Source organism: Alligator sinensis, unplaced genomic scaffold (genome assembly GCF_000455745.1).
Source record: "Alligator sinensis unplaced genomic scaffold, ASM45574v1 scaffold478_1, whole genome shotgun sequence".
NCBI classification, from domain to species: Eukaryota; Metazoa; Chordata; order Crocodylia; family Alligatoridae; genus Alligator; species Alligator sinensis.
In genome coordinates this window covers 253,910-265,568 of record NW_005843213.1, presented here as the reverse complement: position 1 = coordinate 265,568, position 11,659 = coordinate 253,910, and positions in this window count along the sequence as shown.

The following is an 11,659-nucleotide window of genomic DNA, read 5'->3' as shown; positions in this document are numbered from 1 at the left end:
GGGTATGGGTGGGTGGGTATAGGTTTGTGGGTGCGTTGGTATGTGGGGTGTGGGTGTATGCGTGGAGTTTGTGGGGGTGGATAGGCAAGGGGTGTTGTATGTGGGGTGGGGGAGCATTTGGGTGTGTGGATATGTAGTTTGGGTAGGTATGGGGTTTGTGGGGGGCTGTGAGTGTGTGGAGGGTGAGTGGCTGGGCAGGGTTGTGGCATGTGTGGAGGAAGAAGGTTTGTCTCCAGCCCCCCGTGGCAGGCAGGGCCCCTGCCAGTGCTCTTTTAAGCCTGGGCTCTGCATTCGTGGCCCTGGGGCACTCATGTGGCCCTGTGTTCCTGCTTGCTGCCACTTCCCCCTCCATCTGTCAGTGCTGCCCTTCTGCTGCTTCCCTGTCCCTGCCCTCCCCACTCGCTGCTCCAGCACCATGCCCCAGCTGCCGAGACTGCAGGACGCAGCAGGAGCTGGACTGGCCCAGCCGGCACCACAAGGAGCCAGCCGAGAATCGCAGGGGCCAGGCCAGCTGCTGCTGAATCTTGCAGCCTGGCACTGAAGCTGGGAATTATGTGGTGCTAGAGTGGCAGGCAGGGGGTGAAGGGGGTGCTGGCAGCGGTGGACAAATGGCTGCAGCAAGCGGGGAGGAGTGGGAGCGAGCAGGCGCATGGGCAGGAGTTCAGTGATGGGTGGGAGTGCGAGGCCTGTGCTGGTGTGCCAGGGCTCGCACGAGCATGGGGCGTAGGCTGGCAAGGGCTCTGGAGCTGGGCCAGGCTGTGCCAGCAGGGAGAGGGGGAGCCAGGCTGGCTCCAGAGCCCCTGCTGACCTGTGTCCTGTGCTCCTACTGCCCCTCTCTAAGTGCCCGCTGACCCTGGCTCCAGTGCACTGGCACAGGCCCCACATTCCTGCCCAGCTGTTGCTACACTCCCGCATGCCTGCTCACTGCCCCTTCCCCTCCACTTGCTGCTGCTTGTACTGCTTCCCTGCCTGAGGCTGCCACCGCTCCTCTCCCCCCCACCCCCACTGGCCACTCCAGCACCACCTGGTTGCTCGCTGCAGCGCCAGAATGACAGCAGCCAGCTCAGCCCGACCCTGAAGACCGGGGTGGTCCCCCTGAGTCCTTTCCCCCTCTTCTTATCTGAATTTCCCTCTGACGCAGGGAGGCAGGAACAGCCCCAGGGTCCCAGGCCAGAAGCCTCTGCTAGGCAGGGGCTTCCAGCTAGGACTGGTGGCGGGGGGCAGGGCCAGGTGGGCCTTGCTTCTGCAGCCGCTTGGTCCTGCTGGCAACTTCCCCTGAGTCCTACTGCCCCTGGCTTCTGTCATCTTTGACAGGCAGCCAGGGGCAGATAATAATTTTCTAAATATTTTAGGGGTCCCATGGGCAGATAAAATGGCTTGGCAGGCTGGATCTGGCCCACGGTCTGTATTTTGCCCACTGTTCTTCTATCATATAAATACTTCTACTGTATTTTACATGCAGTCTTTAAAACACAATGATGTAGTACAGTAGCGATTGGTCTTTAATTCCTCTTCATCTTTTACATATGCTTGCAAGTTTGCTGATCATTTGTTCTTCTTAACTGTTATTGTTAGCAGAATTTTCTGATTTCAACAGTAAACCAAACTTTTTAAGATTGATTCTCAAGGGAGATATTTTATAAAGTTGTGCTATTTAAACAGCCTGGTTTGTTTCATGCTGGGCACTGCCACTTTTATTAATATAGTTTCCTAAATAGCGGATTGTTAACTTTAGTTTGAATTCTATTTATTCAGACTACAGTAAGGGGTCAAGAATATTTATAGACTGAAGAACTTCATAAGAACTTACAAGATCAATGGAAGGATTTCTGTTGATTCTGTGTAGCTTTGAACTCTGCCTTAGAGATGTTAAGAGACCAATAATGAGTGTGGACACTAGAAATGCCGGTTAGTAAAATACTGGATAACAGGGCTTTTACTGTATATACAATTATGACTCCTCCCTTCCTCTTGTTTACTTCCACAGGCACATCAGTCCACGAGAGATGGAGATGGCTATATCCCAATGCACTTGCGTAGGGATATGTACTGTATACATCATAAATTAGCTAACTTCATATCAGAATGATCCTCTAAAATGTGAGGTGTAAAGGGCACAATGGTTATTGCTGGCATTTCTTCTCTCCTCGGCACAGCAAAAACCAGAGGGGCAAACACTACCATAACCCCAATAGAACAATGTGTTCTATAAATCAGCCTCAGCGTAGCTAAGAATAACACAGTAATCTACTGATGGAAGAACCTCAGAAGAATCACAGTTTAGGTGCGCAGCTGCGATAATGACACAGTTCTACCATTCATTATTGTTCAACCAGTCTTGATTGCTGAGAGTATCTTGATTAGCAAACCATCAGGCCTCTGACCTACTCCCTTATGTGTCTTGCTTCTGTGAAAGAGCAGTCACCAGGAGTTTCTCCCCTCAATACTTAAAAGTAAGTTCTACCCTTCTCTACAGCATTAGCTTCATTTTTAAAAGTAATTTATTATTATTTTTTAAAGATTCTCTTTTCCATTCCCGTATCAGACTGCAGTGTTTTGGAAGCAGCAGTTTGAGAAAGTTGAAGAAATATATTTAAAAGAGATGATAGAAAATAGGAAACAATTTTGTGCAGTATTTCAAAAGAGATTGCCACAAGACTGCTGGAGATGCTTATTCTGTTAGAGTTAAGTGACGAAACAACAAAGGAAAGGTGGCTGAGGGCACTCCTTCTAACTGCTAGCTTGACAGTGTTCCTGACTGGGATAGGGACCGTGAACAGTGCTGTTGTGCTAGTGCTGAAATCTGCAGTAGTATAAACTTTTTTTCTCCATACGCAGTATGCCATTTATAACCCAGTCATATTTCTACAGTGCAGTAATTAATTGGTGCAGTACTAGCTTTGAAGTACATCCTGTATCCTGAGTTCAATAGCAGCATCAAATGTCAACCTAGGAATGTATTTAACTCAGGATACAGTTATATTCACTTGAAGTACTAAATGTTTATAATTTATCATTGACATAATTTTAAAACAGTGTGCATTTTTTCTTTGGCAATTTGAGTGATTGTACTGCTATAACCCATCATGCTTTGGGATTTCAGAAGCACACAGCATTGTATTTCCAAGAAGCAAGCAAGCCCAACAATGCTCTTAAATTGGAAATATGCCAGAGCGGAATATAAAGGAATCTGCTGTGTCTTGCCAGAGACTACTGAGGCCTTTGAAATGAAATTGGCCAATTTTCTTAGCCAGATTTTTCCCCCACCTGAATTATGTGCAGTGCCATATGTCATAGGAAAGCAAGGGGACAGATATATGAGACATTTACCAGAACCTGAGATCTTCTCTATGCAAACTCCTCTGAACTTACAGTTTTAAAACAAGGGATGAAGGAGGCTTCAGGCTATTTCTTAATAACTTCAGCCAAGGAGATCAGCATAGCCCTGCTGTGATGCAGAATCAAGATGTGCTTCCTCAAGTCTTGCTATGACTGCTAGGTTTCTGAAAGTATCATGTGATATTTTAGGCACACTTTTTATTCCATAGTAGTAAATGAAACTAAAATAAATCTAATGATTATGCCAACGTTCAATTATGTGCAGTGTGAGCAATATTGGACTTGCAAGCAATTCCTTAGAAACAGTTCCACAGCCAATTAAACTTTGATCAGAGAAGAAATAACAGAAGTCACACAGGAGTGTGATCTAATTCTGCTGAGAAAATGGACTCTGAATATGACTTCTTCCCTTTTATATAACTGACAATTTAAGAAGTTGAGGGTAAGTGGGACATCTGCTGGTGATTAGTAGTAATTAGTAATGAATAAACCAGCCAGTGCCTGCTTCTTTCCCAGAATGGTCAATTTGTGCCCAAAACCTGGTCCAGCATATTTCCCAATTATACAGTTGCTTCATAAGATATTACAAAATACCTTGCCTGCTTAAAAATGAAATTAGTTAAACCTATGCAAATCTGGAGAAGCTTCACAGGGATTATGTCCAATTTAAATGGCCCTCACTGAAAGCAGAATTTTGCCCACAGTGGCCATGTACAGATGTTCAGTTTCTACCAGAAGAATCATCACTATCCAAGACATCTGACCAGAAGTGTATGATGCTCCAGCTTTCTCTCCCGGAGCAAAAATGGCCATTCCAAGAGAAAAATAACCTGACTGCAACCAGATAAAAATCACTCCCAGGTGAAAATTTCTAGTAAGAATGAATATCTGCATTTTCCTGAGGCTTAAACACCTCCCAGGGAACAGCGGGAGTAGACCTGTGGAGTAAGGGGACCATGCTTTCTAGAAACAGGGGTCATCTCCGTCCGGAGAAGGTTCAGTGGCAACTGCTCTCACTCCATAGACTGGGAGGGGTGGAGGGGAGAAGAAGCCAACAGTTGCTTCCAGCCTGCTTCTCACTCTGGAGTCTCCAAAGTGAGAAGCAGGCAGGGGTTTGTCCCGCTGCATCCTCTTCGTGGCTCCCTGAGACTGCTTGTAGATAGGCTTGGAACTTTGCCTGGCTGCTCTGGGAGGGAGGGGAGCAGCCACAAGTGCTCCCATCTCTTCCCCAGACCAGGCATTGCCTTCGCTCCATTCCTGGAAACTGGAAGTAGTGTGGAGGAGGCTGCTTCCCAACCATTTCTGGGCCTGTGGCCTGGGGAAGGTGTAGGGAGCCTTCCCCTGCTGCTCCAGTGGGAGGAGTGGAGTAGGCATTGTTCCCCACCCCTTCCCCAGACCAGGTTTGTTCTAGTCTTGGGAACATGTGGAGAGCAGGGGAAATGGGGTGGTTACAGGATGAATGTCTGCACTCTCTCTCTCCTGGAAAGCTTGATATGGGTGGAAACTTACTTCATAAGTAGGGTGTCCAGACTGTGGAATAAGTTCTCTCCAGAGATGGTGCAATCACTTCCCCTGGAAATCTTCAAGGGGAGACTAGCCAGTCACCTTGCTGGGGTCACCTGACCCCAGTTGTCTTTCCTCTCTGGTTGCAGGGGGCTGGACCCAATGATCTTCTGAGGTCCCTTCCAGCCTTACAATCTATGAAATGTCTCAGAAATTTCCACTGCTTGAAATGAATGCCTGTTTGTACCTAGTGTGAGGTCATCCTAAGTCTTTGACCTTAAAGCCTGTTTTCTTTGCTCAACAAAAACTTGCAGAACATGCTGTAGCCAGATGTTAAAGGGCCTAATTTGGTGTTAAAGTGGAGGGAAAAGCAGCACACAAGGTTGCACTTCTGCTGATCACCAGTTGGGGGAGCTTGTGAGTTGCTTTCCCAAGTGAGCCATTCTCCTCTGTGTGGACCTGGCTCCTGGCTTTTTCCTATGCCTCTCCAGCTCTGTGCTGGAAGGATTCATTCTGTAATAGTTTCATTAAATGGGCCATTTCCATTGCCTTCCTCCTCCATTCAGCCCTTCCCCTCCTCCTCCCCTTCCCCCAACCTGTGTCCCTTCCTCCCACATCTTTTTCTCTAAGCAAATTCCTGGAAAATATTGTAGAAGCAGCAGGTCTAAAGTAAACATTTTGAGTTTCAGTGCTCTGTTGCTTCTCTTTTCAGTCTGTGTGAGTTGGGGCAGGGGGTCAAAATCAAGCATCTGTGAATAGGTTGCGGGGAGGGTTAGTGCAAGAAAACAGGCATTTTCAACACCACATTTTTGGGAGGTGGGGGCAAGATGGGGGCAGTGAGTATTGTTGGGTCCAGTAGCCCAGTAACTTTCCTGAGCAGAAGAGGGGAGACATTTTCTCACATATTGCAGAGTTCAGCGTCAGTCACAACAGTCCCCTTACAGTGAAGGTGTGTAGTCAGGAGAACGCAGTTCATTTGGGGATTGCAGTTCACTCGGCCATGTCCTGTTGTGCTACAGGTGACATGCTGAATGTTAAAATTGTTGCAGGATGATTCTGCATCTGAAAGAGGTTACTGCTTTAATTGGGAACTTCTCTGAGGAGGATTTTCCAGTTTTGTTGCAGGTTTGCCACTTTCATCAATAACTTGCCTGACCATCTGGGATATTACACTCGTTGCAGATTAAAAGTAAGCACCATGCAACTTTTTTGTAACATCTGGAGGGAGCCTTAGAAACAATCTCATTTCTCATTGCTCCCTGCAATGTAAGAAACCACCTGACTTAACTTGATTTCTCTTGTGGCTAATGTTCTCTTTCTTTACATGCATATTAAACCCTCATTTCCTAGTTATCTCTTAGGGCATTTTTACATGTGCTTTGGGATGCAGTGTCAGGCGCTTTAATTAGTAAGCTGCACTAATTAAAAGTGCCCGCATGTCATGTATCAGCATCCCCGTGCTGAAAAAATGGTGGCAGGATGCTTTGAACTAAAGATCATTGAATGTGTTTTATTTCAAAGTGCCCCACTGCCATTTTTTCAGCATGGGGATGTGCCACGGAAGGCTGCCAGAGTGTAAATTTCTGTGCTCCAGCAGACTCAATTAATCAAGTCTGCTCTGATGCGCTGGATTTCCAGCTCCCCTCATGTCTGTAGGAGCTCTTTGAGATGTTCATTGTTTACCTTATAGAATTTGTTGTCTTAAACACTGGAGTGAGTTAAGAAAATGGGAGAGCAAGTTAGCAAAAGATTTAAAAGAAATATCTTATGGGGTCTTTTTTGTCAGTTTCACTTAATTAAATTTTCTTGCTCTCAAATTGTTGGAGTCACCTCTCATTCAATCATAAAGTATATTCTTTGTATTTAGGAGCTACTAAGATGAAGCATACATCCATCTGGTATCCAACAATGTGAAACCATATACATTTAATGTTTCATATCATGGAACAAATTATTATAGAAATCTCAAAACTGTAAAGGAAACTCACTGTCAGAAATGCTCCTTTTTGATCAAGGTTTCAAAAAAAAATGACAATTGTTACTATGTTCATCAATTTTAGCTTACATCCTGTTTTTTGTTTCTCTTACAAGTACTTTGGTGTGGAACCAGGACAATTTCTAGGCAACTGGAAAGTGCCACCTTTTGGCTAACTAATTGCCGTGTACTAGCTTTCACCACTAACTTAAAATGCAGATGAGTCACATTTCCTCAAGCATAGCAGTTTTAGAATGTGGGCAGCTCAATGAGGCCTAACAGTTCACTTTACTCTATCTTCTTTAGTAACTGTTAGGTGGATTTAATTCTATTTTCATTTAACAGTTCTGTAGCTTCTTTAAAATTGTACAATCATTGCCTCCCCAGAATAATTGCCACGTGTCATAAACCACAAAAAAGCACATTAAGACTTCCACTCAGTGCGTAGCACATGGGCTATATTTAGCCATGCTGAAGAATTGATTGCGTTGCGCAACATAACATTGCACTCCATTGCTGAAAAATAGCAAGAACTGATGCTGTCATTTGACTCTGGACAAAGCTATGACCGAATGATTTCTTTGGTGGCCCTTCTGTTTTGCATTTTTAAAGGAACCTGTAACCAAATTGTTAAATGAATTTGAAGTGAAACTGTTCAATGGAGTGAATAGTGAATTTAGTCCAGCATTTCCAATTATTTAAATTTTAACCTTCCTAGTCTAAGACAGTCATTGGAATTGTTAATCTTTCCATATATCTTGTCCATACAGTTCATTACCTTTGAGTTTTCTGTAAGACCGTTTGTTGCATTTGGTGTTTCTAATAAACAAGAAATGAAAAATCGTTTGGAAGTATTATCAAACAGAAGATCTAGAACAAAGTGTTTTATAACACATTTCCCTTCCATTTAGGGTACATACAAGCATTACATTTAACCAAGATTAAGTAGATCTAAATGGTCAAGAGTGCAGGTGTTCAAAGGGCCTCAGGTGTAAACTAACTTTTGATTGAGCTGCATCAACCTGATCTAAAATGGGTTAACACAGTCTAGTGAATGTCTGCATGTATTGACAGCACAGCCCAGCCACTCACCACAGATCCACAGCTGCACTGTTCCTAACCCCAATCCTGACCCCCAACTTCTCCTCCCAGACATGGCAGCTCCCCTTTCCCCACTGCCAGCCCATTCCCCCACCCTGAGTTACTTACCTTGGGCTGACCACACCACTCCTAGCAGCAGCAAATGCTGTACATGCCACTCCTGGTTTAGGTTTAAGCAGCTTAAAGTAATCTGCCTAAATCTAAACTGGGTCCCACAAATGTTTGGTCACTCCCCAAATTGTACAGAATACAGTCCTTCAGCAAGTTTCAGAAGCAATATTATTTATATACAACAAGAACATTTTCTAATGAGGGACATGTAACTAGAATCTAGTCCTGATTCCATATTATAAGTTTTTCTCACACCAAAGGTCTAGGTCTTAACTTCCACTCTGAATATTTTATTGCTTTTTTATTGTTTCACTAAATGACTATGTGCATTCTTCCTTTTCCTCTCCCTGAAGAGCAGTGTATTTTCCTTATGGTTCCCCTAATGTGGAATGTCTTGGCCATAGCAGGGAAAAAAGATTTTTTTCCCAGCAAGCAATGTCTTTGGCTGCTTTATCTACCAGTCTATATGCTTAACCCTAAGGCTACTCAAACCCTACTTAGTGGGCGTGTCTACACGAGCTCTAAAATGCACAGTAAAATGCTGTGCAGTAAGCTTTCCCCAGGACCGCTTTTACAGGTAGTAGAAAATTGTGCAACAGCCTAATCTACTGCACAGTAGCTACTGCACACAGTTACATGGTGATGTTTTACTGCATTGTAGATTAGTCTACTGAGCAGTAAAGTATCTTGTGTAGACATGCCCACTGAGGAGCAGAATCAAGTTCTTTCCTTAATCAGAAAGCAGGACTGTGTTGACAATATCTGTTATATTTCAGTTTTTCCAGGGCTCAAAATGGAGGTACAAAAGTGCTATGTCTGTGGCTACCCATTAATGGAATTCTATTAATTCATAACTAAAATTTTAGGGGACAACTTGTTGACACACATCCACTACTTTCATTGTAAAAAGTAGTAGAGTTGGAATGTTGTTGCAGCCTGATGATCCAGGAAATGTGTGAGAAGCAAGGTTTGTTTTTTTTTTCCTTTTATTGAACCAATTGAGTAATTGGGTGAGATGTTAGACAAGACCTGAAGCAGTTTGGACCCAAAAGCTGGCCTGACATTTCTTCCAAGTATACAATTGGTTTAATAAAAGAAATCACCTGAAAAACCCACTTTGCTTCTTGCATATTTCCTTGATCATTAGGGCTACAACAGCAATGCAGAAAATATGCAACAAGCAAAATGGACTTTTTTATCCTTTATTGGATTAAGACCTTGTGAGAGGCAGGTTAATAATAGTTTTCAGGTTCCAATTGGAGGATCCAATTAGTGGATCAGAATTTGCCAGTCATGGAGCACTGTCTTGCTCTACCTGGCTACATGGATGAAGAGTCACATTCACCAGATTTATATTTTACAAAACAAGTAGAAGAATGCCCTCTGTAGACTGTGGGCTTACACTTCTGACTTCTGAAATTATAACAGGGCAGTGGTGATCCATGGGGAGCGGTGTCTGCAGTGCTGACAGCAGTGGTGGCTATTTTTGCACTCCCACCACACAAGGGTAGTGCTCGGGGCTGCCTTCTCAATTATGGTACTGCTGGTAGTGATCATAAATCAGTTCAGTAGAGGCAATTCAATAAAATTCATAGTTGATATTACAATCATCATTACATCATTAACCTGTTTTGGGGTTGTTGGTTTTTTTTAAATAACAAGGCTGTTTGGCTTGTAAAATGCAGTTTTACTCTGCAATTTAAGAATATCAAGAAAACAGGTCAAACTAATTTTGTGTAACAGAATGCTTAAAAAAACAAACAAACCCCTGCCCTGATCTGAAATAGTGACAGTCCAACATTTAGTTTTTATCTCTCTCTACTTTCAAAAAGGCTTGTTGTTATTTTTTCTAAAATAACAGCACTGACTGGCTTTCTAGCATGCATACCAGCCTCTGGCCTCTTTACTGTTCATTCCATCCAGGAAGAGAGCACACCAACTGCAGAGGTTTCCTCAACCTGATGAAGGGTTTTTAAACCTGAAAGCTTGCTAAGAACATTTTTTTCCAACTATTTAGTTCGTCTAATAAGAGATGTCAGATTTACCCAAATAACCTTGTCTGCCTGTGACCTGGTCACACATTCAATCAAATAAGGGCATGGTAAAAAGAGGAATAAGCCAGAAAGTTATTCCATAAAAAAACATGGAATAACTTTGTGGCTGATTCCTACCACATGATTAATTGAATGTGTGGCCAAGGGTGCCCCTGTGGTTGACATGGCAAGAAGCATGTTTGCATGGATCCCACAGCAGATTCCATCACGCCTTTACCTGCATATCTAGAGTGGTCCTTGGAGACCAAATTCAGTAGCTTCAGTGAAGCTTCCTGGCTGTATATGGGGGCAAAATGAGCCCTGGAGTGTTCAAATACGTCTAAAGTTCTGGTCACTATCAGAATAGGCCTTTTTCAATGAATATGGAAGTGTTAAGATTGTGTTCAGAATACTGTATGATCTGTGACTGTATTTCACTGTCTATTTACTTTACCCTCTTAATTTCTGTAAATTTTAAATGGTTGAGGTTTTAAAAATAGTAAACATAACAGCTAAAATGGAAAGTCTTTTGTTTTTTCCTCTCCATTTACACTATGCTTCCATTTAAACTTCTCTACTTCTTTCTAACTTCTATCTCATTTAACTAATTTTTGAAGTGATTGGGAGTGCTTAATATGTATAATATGAAAACTGGGTTTTGAACCCCTCAAAATTACCAGTTGTTAGGACTTGCTATAACTCCAACTCACTGGAGTTGACTCAATTTCATAATTTTGAAAGCTTCAAGATGGCTCTAAAGATGTTTTATTGTTTCCAGAGATGATAAACTTAGCCAATAGAATAAATTTACAGCGTGAGAGAGAGGTAATAAACTTACATTGAGTAACCTTTATATTAGTAGTAGTATAAGTAGTTTAATTATAAAACTGTGAAATGCATTGAAAAAAAAAAAAAGTAAGTCATGTTCGCTATGTAAGGAGACCAAGAATGTGAATTTGGGCTATACTTTGCCACCTGCATATGATATTTGCCGTTGTTGTTTGCCATTACATGTTCATTTTTTCACGCACTGGGTGACTTAGGTTTTCTTTATTTTTTTATTCAGGGCTAATTCATCACTAATCTGAAGTATATGCTATATAAGGCATGTTCCTGATAGCAGCATGATCCCTTGCAAAACATCCATTAATTTCAAGGCCATGTTTGGCTCTAACAGCAACAAAAACTTTATGGTCAGTTGTGATGCCCCTGGTCAACAGTGTGTCAGTGCTTCTGTACTGTGTGTTAAGAAGAATGTGCACAATGGAGAGTGTCTGACACTGGGAAGCTGAAATTCTCTGAGGGACCATTGTAATTTAATTCTGATTGCTTAAACTTCCAAGGGTTCCTATACAAGTGCACGGAGCGTGCTCTAACGCACTGGAAATCTGATTAATTGATTAATTGAGTCTGCTGGAGCACAGAAATTGACGTGCCCCTTCAGGCTTCCATGTTATGTGTATCAGCATCACTGCGCATCTCTGTGCTAAAGAAATGGCAGTGGGGCCCTTTGAAATAAAACACGTTCAATGAGCTTTAGTTCGAAGTGCCCCACCGCCCTTTTTTTCAGTGAGGGGATGCACAGTGACACTGATAC